The following is a 12,807-nucleotide window of genomic DNA, read 5'->3' as shown; positions in this document are numbered from 1 at the left end:
TGCACACACCAGTTCATTTCTACGCAAAGCAACCCTGCACAACTTCTCAGGACACGGGCATAAGAGCAAGCTTCTCACACAAACTGCTAGCCCAGTCCAAGCAAAGCTCTTTCTCACCCTCATAAGCCAAACCTCACAGTCCATAGTTCTTATTGCATTCAGGTCTTGTAGCTCTGACCATAATAGTCCATCAAGCTGTAGTTACAGCACTGCAAAGCATCTCTTAGGCCAAAGTTTCAACTTCTTCCACATTCCTCTTGAAAATCAGTTCCAAAAGGCCAAAGCCACACAGTCAGGTGTCTAGCAGCAATCCCACTCCTTGGTACCACTTAGCAACCTAGCTGAGTGGCTAACTCTAAACATTCAGTACACGTTTGGCTAATTAAAAATGAATTACAAAATGTGTACATACTTCTGAAAGAAAATGAAAAGAAGAGAAAGAATAAATTACTTGTGGCCTCATCATCCAAATGCAGCAGTGGCTATATTTGCATTCTGCTCTGACTATATAGATAATTTCTACCTTTCAGGGCTTAGTGTCTTCATAGATAATTGGGGGATGAAAATTACTGTCTTTTCCTAGTTCACATAGACAGTGTGAGTATAATATATGCAAAATTTCTAATATTGCTGCTAATTACTTGAACTTTAAGCTACTAAACATATTAGTTTCACTTCTTTCTACTTCTGGGGCTGTTTTTACCTGTCTGATATTAGGGAATTGGCATAAAATGTCTCTTTACTCTGCCTTCCCTGGTATCTCATTTTGGAGGTTTAAGAAACTTCATGTGATTTAATTTTGTACTTCCATGAAAGTTAGCACAGTGCTTTGTGAGTGTAATGCTACTTGATGCTGTGCACTAGTTAGTGTGTGCACCAATGGCTGTTTTCACCACAGTGTTGTCTTGAGGAGCCAATTGAGGCTCAGCTAAGATAGTGACTTAATACATTCTAAAATCTAGATACCTGAAAATTACTACACAATGAACATCTTTCAGAAGATGTAGGAGTTCAGAGTGAGTCAGTGGCAAAACATACCAGAATCCAGGCCTTTATCCCCAGGCAGGTCCTTGGCAGTTTTTGTTACTGGAACGAGCTGGCAAAGGCTAACCTGAAATGGGCGACTGTTGCTTTGTTTACACAGACTTCTGTCTTTTCATCACAGTGTTCTGTGTGTGCACTACGTGTGAGGCAGGTGCTCGGGTGGACTCCCTTTCTGTTCCCTGACCTCTGTCTTATTCTTTATTTCTCAAAAACAAAATGTCAGTAGTGAACAGAAAGGTGTCAGATATTGAAGTGTTTAATTCATGGACCTATGACTGTGGTGATTGCTTTATTCTTCGCTTTTCTGTAAGAGGAGAGTCTTTATTGAAATAGTGGGAGGAAGGCAGCTTCTGATTTTCTCTCTTTCTCTTTGGTTTTTCAAGGTAGGGTCTCACCCTAGCTCAGACTGACCTGGAATTCACTACGTAGTCTCAGGGTGACCTCGAACTCACAGCGATCCCCTTACCTCTGCCTCTTAAGGGCTGGGATTAAAGGTGTGTGCCACCATGCCTGGCTCTCTTCATTTTTAAGGCAAGCTTTTCTCAAGCCTCATTGTTTAAAGGTGAGGATTTGAGCAAAAAAGCTAACACATTTAGAAATATTAACTCTTGAAATCTCTAAATAGAGGATTGGGAACATGGTTCTTGTCTAGCATGCCCAAGGCCCTGGGTTTGATCACAGCACTGCCCATATAAAAATGAAAACCCAGGCTGGAGAGGTGGCCCAGTGGTTAAGGTGCTTGCCTGCAAAGCCTAAAGGACCTGGGTTCATTTCCTAATTATCCACATAAAGCCAGATGGATAAGGAGGCACATGCATCTGGAGTTTGTTTGGGCCTGGTGTGCACATTCTCTCTCTCTCTCTGCTGGTCTCTCTCTTAAATAAATGAATAAAATATAGAGAAAATAAAAAAAGAAAAGAAAATCCCAAATAGAGATTTTAACTGTTCTTATAACTATGTGAGGTAATGCATAGGCTAATTAGCTCTATTTACCTATTCTACGGTAATGTTCACTTTTTTAAAAACTGCTATCCATGATAGTCTTTATTTATTTATTTGAGGAGGGCAGATAGGGAGAGAGAATGGGTGCATCAGGGCCTCTAGCCACTACAAACAAACTCCAGATACATGTGCCACCTGGTCATTTGATTTATGTGGGTACTGGGGAATTGAACCTGGGTCCTTAGGCTTTGCAGGCAAGTGTCTTAACCACTAAGCCATCTCTCTCCAGCCCTCCTTTTTTTTTAATCAAAAAATATTTTTTTTTATTAACAACTTCCATGATTATAAAAAATACCCCATGGTAATACCCTCCCTCCCCTTCCCCACTTTCCCCTTTGAAACTCCATTCTCCATCATACCCCCTCCCCATCTCAATCAGTCTCTCTTTTACTTTTTTTTTTTTTTTAACCTCTGAAACAGTGCTTTATTAAACAGCAAAGCCAAAGTGGGACACGACTTTAAATATTTGTAAATCAGGCCACAAAAGGGATGCAAAATATTTGCAGTGTGACTGTTACATATTCATTTATCAAATCTTACATGACTACAAAAGATTATCCCATGATTAAAGTAGCCCAAATCTAACAACCATAAGCTGTATCAGTGGATCTCTTCCTAAAGCAATATTTTAATATTACTTAGGATATTGATTCCTTTATCAAATGGACTCTACAAACTAAATTGTTAAAAAAAAATAGTTAAACAATGACTGAAACTCTGCAAACCAAGTAGAGGACTGAATGAAAAATTCTGGGAAAACGAGTGAGATAAAATACTAAGACAACAATTATTACATATATAAAACTCTCCCACTTCTTTCTGATTTTGACAGTAACATACTCGGAGATTTCAACAGTTCATCTACTGGATACAAACAAAACTTTGAGACCAAATTCTAAGTGGTGTCATTAACATGTGGCTTACTGAGCTCACGTGTCAAACTTCATCCAAGCTCACACACATTCCCCACACGGTCCCTGGGCTAGAAATAACACGCAGCTGGAGTGAAAACACTGGAGTTGGTTACTTCTGCTTATTAAGTTTTCTATTCAACTTCTACTTTTCTTCGAGATTTCCCAACACACACAACCTACCTTTTCAGATACCAAATGGGTTCTTGGAAGTTTTTGACCTTCTCAATATGACAATTCAGTTTCAAAGGGAAAAAAATCTTCACTTTGAATAACCTCAATCAGTTTGCAATTGATCACAGGGAAACCAGCAGCCTACCTTGTCACTAAGTATCACAAAGGGCAAGCCGCTTGCTAAGGAGAATCTGGTTCTGGTTAAGTTCAGGTCATTCTCACAGGAGATTAACTACCAAAGTCACTTTCAGGAGAGAAATGGGAAGGAGGAGGCACAAGACAGTGGACAGGGTACAGAAAGCTGTGCATTCAGTACATGATTTTGGTCACTTTTTCACAACATGGTTATTTTCTTATATATTTTACTAAGTAAAAGCTTATAGTAAAAGACAGTGCTAAACCTATATATCAATGCAAATTTGATAAAACATCCATCTTCAAGTTTCATAAATATATGTAATTCTAATTATAAAGTCTCTACGTCTTCACATTTTCATAGACTAAGGTAATACACAAATGCATGGATGTCTCCTGTTATGTAGTTAACTGTACCTAGCTCTGACATTATCTTCATAAATACTCAGGGAAGCCACAACGGTACTGGAAGTCTCGGATTCTATCCAAGTTTTAAAGGAAAAAAAGGAAAGAAAAAGAGCAGCAACTCCATGAAACAGAGGGAAAATGAATCCCTTACTTTCTTTTGCTTTTTGTGTCAGTTGTTTGAAAAACACTAGAAGCAGACATGAGGTTTTCTATGTACTGTCCAAGAACTTGGTTTTCTGACTTCAGCTTCAGGTTTTCTTCCTTAACTGTATCCACTCTTGCAGAAAGATCTTTAAGCGTGTGTTGGAGTTCCAACACTTGGTTAATAAGTCATGTTTTTTCTTCCAGTTCCACCTGGTTTTCAGCATCAACTGCATCCATGTCAGTGCTCATCATCTTGGGTAACAAACTTCTGGGCCTTAGGTACAAAATCCTTGATGAACGGTCTGGCGTCGGAGGTGCCCAGACCGGGTCTCTCTTTCACTTTTGATGTCATGATCTTTTCCTCCTCTTGTGATGGTCTTATGCAGGTAGTATCAGGCTCTGTGAGGCCATGGATAATCTAGGTCATTTTGTGTCTGGAGGGAGCATGTTGTATAGAGTCCTGCCTTTCCTTTGGCTCTTATATTCTTTCTGCCACCTCTTCTGCATTAGACCCTAGCCTTGGAAGGTGTGATAGAGATATTTCAGTGCTGAGCACTACGGTCATTTCTTTCCATCACCATGATACCTTCTGAGTCATCCCAAGGTCACTGCCATCTGAAAAGAGAAGATTCTCTACCAAAAGTGAGAGTAGCATTAATATAAGGGAATACATATTAAGAGAAGTGCCTACTGGGCAGTTTGATAAGCATAGTTTATACATTTATCCAGACATTAGCAGACGTTACACCCCTAAGGCTCATGACTACCCCTGTTTTAAGTTTTCAGTATCAGGGAAGTATTCTGTCCCTTGGAACGAGCCTCCAGTTCAATTAGAGGGCAGTTGGTTTCCCCCATAACAGAGGTGCTGCTATTGCACCTGTTGACTCATTTGGCCTGGCTGGCCAAATATAAGTCTTGCAGTGTCCACTGTTGAGTATCTTCACTGGTGATTTCTCTTTCTCCCATTGAACTGCATGCAGAATGGCTTTTTCCAGCTTTCTGTCAGCTGGTCTACATAGAAGAGGTTATCAGCTCAGATCCAGCAGGATTTCTCAGTGGCCTAGCAGCCCAAGAATATGGAGTCTTCAGCAAGAGGGTCTTACCATCTTTTCCTGGTGGGAAACCAAGGGCTTTGGCAATGGCCTATAAGGTTTTGGGGGCATCAGGGACCTCCCTGCCCAACATCTCACTGGAAGGTATCCCATCCCTGGCACTGAAAAGTTTCTAGCAACAATCTATGGCTCCTGAGTGTTCCATTGTCCAAAAAAGTAGGATTACATATGATTTATTTATATCCTCTTAGATTTGGATCAGCCCTTGCTCCATCTTTCCTTTACTCAATCTCTTCCCAGCCTCCTTTTTTTGAGATAGTATCTTGCTCTAGGCCGTGCTGACCTGGAATTCACTATGTAGTCTCAGGGTGGCTTCAGACCCATGGCTGTCTGTCCTCCTTCCTCTGCCTCCTGAGTGCTGGGATTAAAGGTGTGCACCACTATGCCCTGCCCTGCCCACAATAGTTTTAATTTGTCACAATATTCTTTTTAGATTAAAAAATAAAAGACTATATAGTAATGATAAACTTCTTAGTGAACTAATTTAAATTCAGCCACTTCTTGAGGGCTGCACTTGCCCTACGCTGATTGTTTTCCCGGAGAAAATTCTTCCTATCTGTGTGTTCTGCAGCTTAAGGGAAATGATGAGCAGAGTCTTTGCATTGATTGTCTGCTTTGCAGTTACCTTGACTTCCTCTTGCCTTTGAGGAAGGTTATTAAAGTTGGCATGTTATTCAGGCAAGATGTTCAATACTTTCTTGGAGTCAACTTTCCCTTAACACACAGATGCTATTGGATTTTATTAGCTTAGTGCCCCAAACAGAACTAGTGTATAAAAGCACAAATTAACAGGTTTTGTTGGGCTGAAGAGATGGCTGAGTGGTTAAGGCACTTGCTTATGAAGCCTAAGCCATGTTTGACTCTCCAGATCCCACATAAGCCAGACACACAAAGGTGAGGCAAGCACAAGGTCACACATGCCCGCTAGGTGGCACAAGCATCTGGAGTTTGATTGCGGTGGCTGAGGCCCTGGCATACCAATTGTCTCTCTAAAACAAAAATAGAAGAGGTTTTATTATTTAAGTGTGTTTGTTTTAAAATAGTTTAAAGACCTTTAAAGAAAGCTCTTGCATGCTTAATTAACAACTAGTAAGTTGCTATGGTTGTAAGTAGGGGCTTGTAAAGTGCTCACATGGACAGTGAGGACTGAAAAGCTAGTTGCTGTTGATTTTGAGATAGTCGGGGGCTAGGAAATGATATTGGATGGACAGAGTGATGTTAATTTTCCATTAGTTGTGGTTGTCATTTTACCTTCTGCAACGGCTTTGTGGCTTGATGCTCATGATGTCTTCACTGCTGTGCAACAAAGCCAGGGCTGCTGGAGGCTGGCTGTCAGGGCTCTGTGTCTGGGAGAGGGCGATTGGCTATTTGTAAAGAAGAACTAAATGCTATGGCTTTTTGGTTTTCATGTTTAAGAAATAACTGTACTTTTAACATAAAACCTTCTGGTTTGTATTTATTGTATTTTAGTTTTGGTTTCTGAGGTAGGGTCTCACTCTAGCTCAGGCTGACCTGGAATTCATTGTGTAGTCTCAGGGTGGCCTCGAACTCACGGTGATCCTCCTACCTCTGCCTCCCCTCCTGGCTGGGTTTTATATTTTTGTTTTGTTTTGCTTTAAAGAGGAAAAAAAAAGAAAAGAAAAGAATCTGATGGGTGTGGTGGTGCATGCCTTTATTCCCAGCATTCATAAAAAAAAACAAACAAACCCAAAATAAGAAACCTTTCTTTTCTAGTCTTGAAGAGAGGACCCCTGCTAAAAACTGCAAGACGGAGGAAGGAGGTGGTCACTTTAGTGTCTCTAGTCTGGGTGAAGGCAGAGTCACCAAGGTAAGTGGAGCTATTCTAGTGGACTTCCCACTTTCCAGGAAGGTCCGGCCTTGGCACCCACTGCATCCGGAGTGACGAGTCTACTTACATCTCTGGTCCTCTCTCTGAACCATTAATGCCCAACCCACGCCTCTTCCTTGCAGGTATTATTATCAATGAATTATCTCTGGTCTGTAGTAAATAAGACTCTAAATAATCTACAAAAACATGGAGTGCCTCAGTGGTAGAACTTTTGTGCAGATTTTCTTGTTGGCTTCGCCTTGCAGCTTTTCATTTTGTTAAAGTGACAGGGTAAGTGGCACTTAATGCTATAGGTCATATTCTCTAAATATAGAAATTTTAAGTCAGTATGTTTCCTATTTCTTTTCTCCTTTTTTGTTTTTAATTTTTAAAAAAATTATTTGTGAGAAGAGAGAGGGAGAGAAAGAATAGGCATGCCAGGGCCTCCAGCTGCTGCAAACGAACTCCAGATGCACGTGCCACTTTGTGCATCTGGCTTTATCTGGGGAATCGAGCCCAGGTTGTTACCTTTGTGGGCAAGTGCCTTAACTGCTAAGCCATCTGTCCAGCTGTGTTTCCTGTTTCTTTTCAAATACAAAACTTCACAAAAAGATTGGCAAGGTTATAATACCCAAATCAAGGATCCTTTGGTCCTAAGACTGTCATTTAATGAGAAGGATTTTGGAACACGAACATACACTTTATTTTAAACAGGTTTTTTTTTCTTGTCAAAAAAATTTTTTTTATTAACAACTTTCATGATTATAAAGAATATCCCATGGTAATGCCCTCCCTTCCCCACTTTCCTCTTTGAAACTCCATTCTCCATCATAGCCCCTCCCCTTCTCAGTCTCTCTTTTTTTGATGTCATGATCTTTTTGATGGTCTTGTGTAGGTAGTGTCAGACACTGTGAGGTCATGGATATCCAGGCCATTTTGTGTCTGGGGGGAGCATGTTGTAAGGAGTCCTACCCTTTCTTTGGCTCTTACACTCTTTCCGCCACCTCTTCTGCAGTAGACCCTGAGCCTTGGAAGATGTTAGGGAGATACTGCAGTTAAGCAGCATGATTTTAAATCAACAGGTGTGACAATTTCCCCCTTTTAGCCAATTATATTAGGAAGGATAGTCAGCACTAGGGCACATACTCAACTCAAACAGAAATGTTTTCTGAAGTATCAAATGTCTGAAAAGTGATTTGGACCTAATCGGGATATTTTGTAGAGTAGGCAAAAAGTCAGGATCTTATGCTCTGAGAACTTTTCTGCTTGCTGTTCCAAAGCAAAGATGAAATGGTACATTTTGTTCTAAAGTTTACCGACACTGACAGGAACCACTTTGTTTTCTCCCCTCTGAGCTGAGTGAGACTTAGGCCCTGTTGGGGTTGCGACCAAGACATCAGAAAGTGTCATACAGTGTGGCAGAGAGTTGCATCTTTCAAACCTTCCCACTTAGCACTGCAATAAATGTTGATATGTGACCTGCTTTTACTTCTTCACATTATGTTCCATTTGGGCATATTTGTGTATTTTATCAAAACTATAGTGCCAAAGGGCAGCAGCAGTCCCCCTAAAGGGGAAATTAGTGAGTCAAGCAAGTGATTGTTTCTCATTGTAATGGGATAAAAATATTTAGTGTAGGCTGGAGTGATGGCTTAGTGATTAAGGTGCTTGCCTACAAAGCCTAGGGACCCATGTTCAACTCTCCAGATCCTATGTAAGCCAGATGCACAAAGGTGAAGCAAGCACAAGGTCGCACATGCCCACTAGGTGGTGCAAGTGTCAAGTTCGATTGCAGTGGTTGAGGCCCTGGTGCACCAATTCTCTCTCTCCATCTCTCTCTCGCTGGCTCTAAAAAAATTTTTAGTGTGACCTCAAACTAAAGCATCTTCCCCTTACTAATTGGTTGGGTACCAGATGCACAGGTTGTTTGCACCATGTCAAGCTGGTGGGCTGGAGGCTTAGCTGTCATACTTGTGACCTCTCTGGAGACAGGTCAGCTTGCATCAGGGATCACAAGTGAGAGCAGAAAGGGCAATGGTACGACCTCTTGAATAGTTCAATTTTTGACAGAGCCCTGGACATTGAAACAGTCGAAGAGGTGTTCTGTCTTTATTTCTGGTGTTGCCCTGCAGTTTATTGTCTGTGGGTCTGTCCTAGGTTGGAAGTGTGAATCCTGTAGAAGACTTCCGTGTTCTAGTGAGACAGAAGAGTGCCAGCTTTGAGGAGGGTAAATGGCATGCTCCTGGGGCTGCTGGCCTGGCATTCAAGGGAAGTTAATTAATCTAAGTGACTTAAAGTGTGGATTAATAACTGCAATGTTTTGTGTAAGGCTTTACACAGCATTTTTATTTACTGGCAGATTTATGTTCCTTGCTAAGGACTCGAGGCCACATTATGAGCACATGAGGATCAACACAGCACAGATCAGCCCAAACAGAGATAGAACTCATTTGTAGTATGGAAATTTGGGGTCTGAACTTTTTTTTTTTTTTCAAGGTAGGGTCTCACTCTAACTCAGGCTGCCCTGGAATTCCCTATGTAGTCTCAAGGTGGCCTTGAACTCATGGTGATCCTCCTACCTCTGCCTCCCATGTGCTGGGATTAAAGGCGTGCGCCACCATACCCGGCTTGGGGTCTGAACTTTTATACCCACCTTGTTGAAGTTCTCTGGGGTCTTGTTGTAATGGGATGCTAGGAGTTCAGGAAAGTCCTTGAACCCTAAACCCTAGATTTGTGTCTAATTTTAATCAAAGAGTTGAATAAAATAAGACTGAGAAAGATAATTGTTAAATTATTATATTTATTTAGGGAAGTATAGAATCAAGGAAAGATACCCATGTGGCGTGAGAGCCCAAGTGGTGGGCTTGGGAAAAACCATGGAAAGGACAGAAAAGAAAGTTCAAAGAGCTTCGGCCATGTGGAAGAGAGCCTATGTGGAACGTAAGGGCTGGGTGGCTCTCCCCTCGGCTCAGCCCAGTCCAGCGGAGAAACTCACCAGCAGCTGGAGGTTCAGGAGAAGTCAGGCAGCACAGAGACCTGCCCTCCCCAGACATGTTCATAACCTTACGGTAGTGGCCTACCTTCTGGCGTGGGTGAGAAGTTAAGGTTTGTTTATACTATGTATAGGGGACACTGGTAAAGAGGCAGTTTGGTTAAATTGGTTACTTGCAGTTACTTCTAGATGGGTAGAGAAAAGCATCTGAGAATACAGGAGGCTGGAATCTGAGGGGATGGGTCATGTGAGTACATTCCTGGGAATTCATGTCTGCTTTTATTTTTATTTTTCACGGTAGAGCCTGGAATTCACTGTGCAGTCTCAGGGTGGCCTTGAACTCACAACGATACTCCTACCTCTGCCTCCCGAGTGCTGGGATTAAAGGCGTGTGCCACCATGCCAGGCAGAATTCCTGGGAATTCACTCACTCTTAGGAGAACATGGTTTTCCCCAGGCCAGAGAATTAGGAGTTTGAAGCAGTCTTGTATCAATAACAAGGACAAGTGGGCCCATGTGATATACAGGTGTTACACTGATGAGAAAATGGTAAAATTGAAGAGGCAGACTTCCCTAGAAAAACCACACATCTCATTCACATGCTGGATTTTTCTATTTGGCCAAACTGCTTGTCCTGCTTTCTAACACCCACCTTTTCACAGTAAAAACAAACAGACAATCATTTATATAGAACTTTTGATCAGTGGCTTGTTCTTTCATTGCGCACATGACTTGGAATCCCAGTACAAAGTGCTGTGGTGCCGGCCGACCTCTCTCCATACTCCATGTGGCAGTTGTGAATCAGGACTCTGCGCTGCCATGGCAAAACCAGACCAGCGCCTAGCTGCCACAGGGAGCGCGGCACGTAGCCACGGGGTGTGCTTTATGGCGCTCACTGGCTCTCTTTTATCCTGCTGTCTGCAGCTTCTAGCTTCAGATTTTTCTCTCCTCATTACTTGTCCCGCTTTTGTTCTTTGCTTGGACACCTCTTTAACTAAGAACCTCTGTGAACCAGGACTCCCTTCTGCTCTCTGGATGTGAAGCACCCTCACAGGTAGTGATTTGCTTTGTCCTGTGCAGAGAGATGAGGAGGGAAGTCACTCCTTTTTCTCTAGTCTGGTTTCGATGGAGTTGATAAGAGTGGACAGTTGATAAGATTACTTTACTGTAAGTAGAACTTAGCCATCTTACTTGGTGATATCAACAAAAATATGGACTTGTTTCGCCTAATTGTAGCCTTATCACTACATCGAGAGCCTGGCAGTACCACCGCCTGACACCAGCCATCACAGCAGGGAGCTGCACGTTTCCTTAGGTTCTGGTTGCAGCACGAGGCATGTCTCTTGTTCTAGCTTTATTGGCTGCTCATGCCTCTATAAGTTGATTATGATGCTCTCTCAAGTGGCCCTTTCCAGTCCTTCTTAAAATCTTGTTGTCTGGGGCTGGGGAGATGGCTTAGCGGTTAAGCGCTTGCCTGTGAAGCCTAAGGACCTCGGTTCGAGGCTCGGTTCCCCAGGTCCCACGTTAGCCAGATGCACAAGGGGGCGCACGTGTCTGGAGTTCGTTTGCAGAGGCTGGAAGCCCTGGCACGCCCATTCTCTATCTCTCCCTGTCTTTCTCTCTGTGTCTGTCACTCTCAAATAAATAAATTTAAAAAAAAATCTTGTTGTCTGGTGTCATTTGCTGACCAGTTTTACAGTTGAGCAGTTCTTGATCATGGCTGCATGTGTCATCACCGTCTCTCTTGTGAAAGTAGGGGTGGTCTCCTGTTCATTCTTCAGGGCGCCACTTTCACCATCTGTGATTGAGGGTTCCACAGAGTTCTCAAATCATCTGTTCTCCACCCGGCTCATCAGCAGGGCTGCTGAAGAACACCTTGGATTTCCAACCTTTTGCTCTTCCCTGACTTATGAAGAGTGCTAAAATGGTCAAAAGATAAGACAGCAAGTGAGAGAAGGAAAGCCACATTAATCATTCCTCCTAGCTCCTGTGTGATTGAATTATGTCTGATTGATAAATTCCACATGAGTGTGGGGCATGATGTAAAATAACTAGACTATTCCTAGTATGTTACAGGGAGGTTCTTGGAGCTGGTCAGAAAAGATGGATATATGGAGACAGCTAAAATGTTTGAATGTATTTTATAAAGAAATGATTTTTTTTTATGGACGTTGGTTTTGCCACCCAGACTATAGGGTCTGTTTTATGCTAGGCTTCTGTATAGTGATAGGGTAGTGGAGCTCCAGTCCATCAAATTAAATCCACATGATTATGGTGGTTTAGAAAACAAAGCAAGAGCTGAAGAGATGGCTCACCATTTAAAGCACTTGCCTGCAAAGCCTAAGGACCAGAGTTCAATTCGTTAGTATGCACGTAAGCCAGATGCACAAGGTGGCATATGTGTCTGGAGTTTGTTTGCCATGACTAGAGGCCCTGGCATGCCCGTTCTCTGTCTCTCCCCCCATGTGTGCCCTTTTTCTCTCAAATAAATAAAGGTTTTTTTTTTTTTTTTTTTTTTTTGGCTTTTCAAGGTAGGGTCTCACTCTAGCTCAGGCTGACCTGGAATTCACTACGGAGTCTCAGGGTGGCCTTGAACTCATGGCAATCCTTCTACCTCTGCCTCCCAAGTGCTGGGATTAAAGGCCTGCACCACCATGCCCGGCAAATAAAGTATTTTTTAAAAAAGCAAAACCAACCCGTCAAGATTAGAAATGGTCGAGGCCCCTCCACCAAGCAGCTGCTCTTTGACATGGATCTGTGTGTATGTGAGCTGCAGTGCGTGCCTGTGCGCTTGACGATGCCATCACTGTGTTCTGTAACTGCCGAGACACTTCAGTTTTCTTGTTTTGCTCTTTGCTTTCACTTTGTTTAGATCAAATCTCATCAAATCTTTTTGGGTTTTTTTGTTTTGTTTTTTTGTTTTTTGATTTTTCGAGGTAGGGTCTCACTGTAGCCCAGGCTGACCTGGAATTCACTATGGAGTCTCAGGGTGGCCTCGAACTCACGGCGATCCTCCTACCTCTGCCTCCCGAATGCTGGGATTAAAGGCGTGCGCCA

General features: G+C 42.5%; 2 pseudogenes; one reads left to right on the top strand and one right to left on the bottom strand.

Annotated features, from left to right (window-relative positions):
- The window catches only part of LOC101614515, an 86,298-nt pseudogene that overhangs the window by 44,163 nt on the left and 29,328 nt on the right, over positions 1 to 12,807 (top strand).
- On the bottom strand, positions 3,385 to 4,124 carry LOC123460100 (annotated as a pseudogene).

This window comes from Jaculus jaculus, chromosome 4 (assembly GCF_020740685.1).
Source record: "Jaculus jaculus isolate mJacJac1 chromosome 4, mJacJac1.mat.Y.cur, whole genome shotgun sequence".
NCBI classification, from domain to species: Eukaryota; Metazoa; Chordata; class Mammalia; order Rodentia; family Dipodidae; genus Jaculus; species Jaculus jaculus.
Note: the sequence above shows the minus strand (reverse complement) of the source record. Positions and strands in the feature narration are given on the sequence as shown.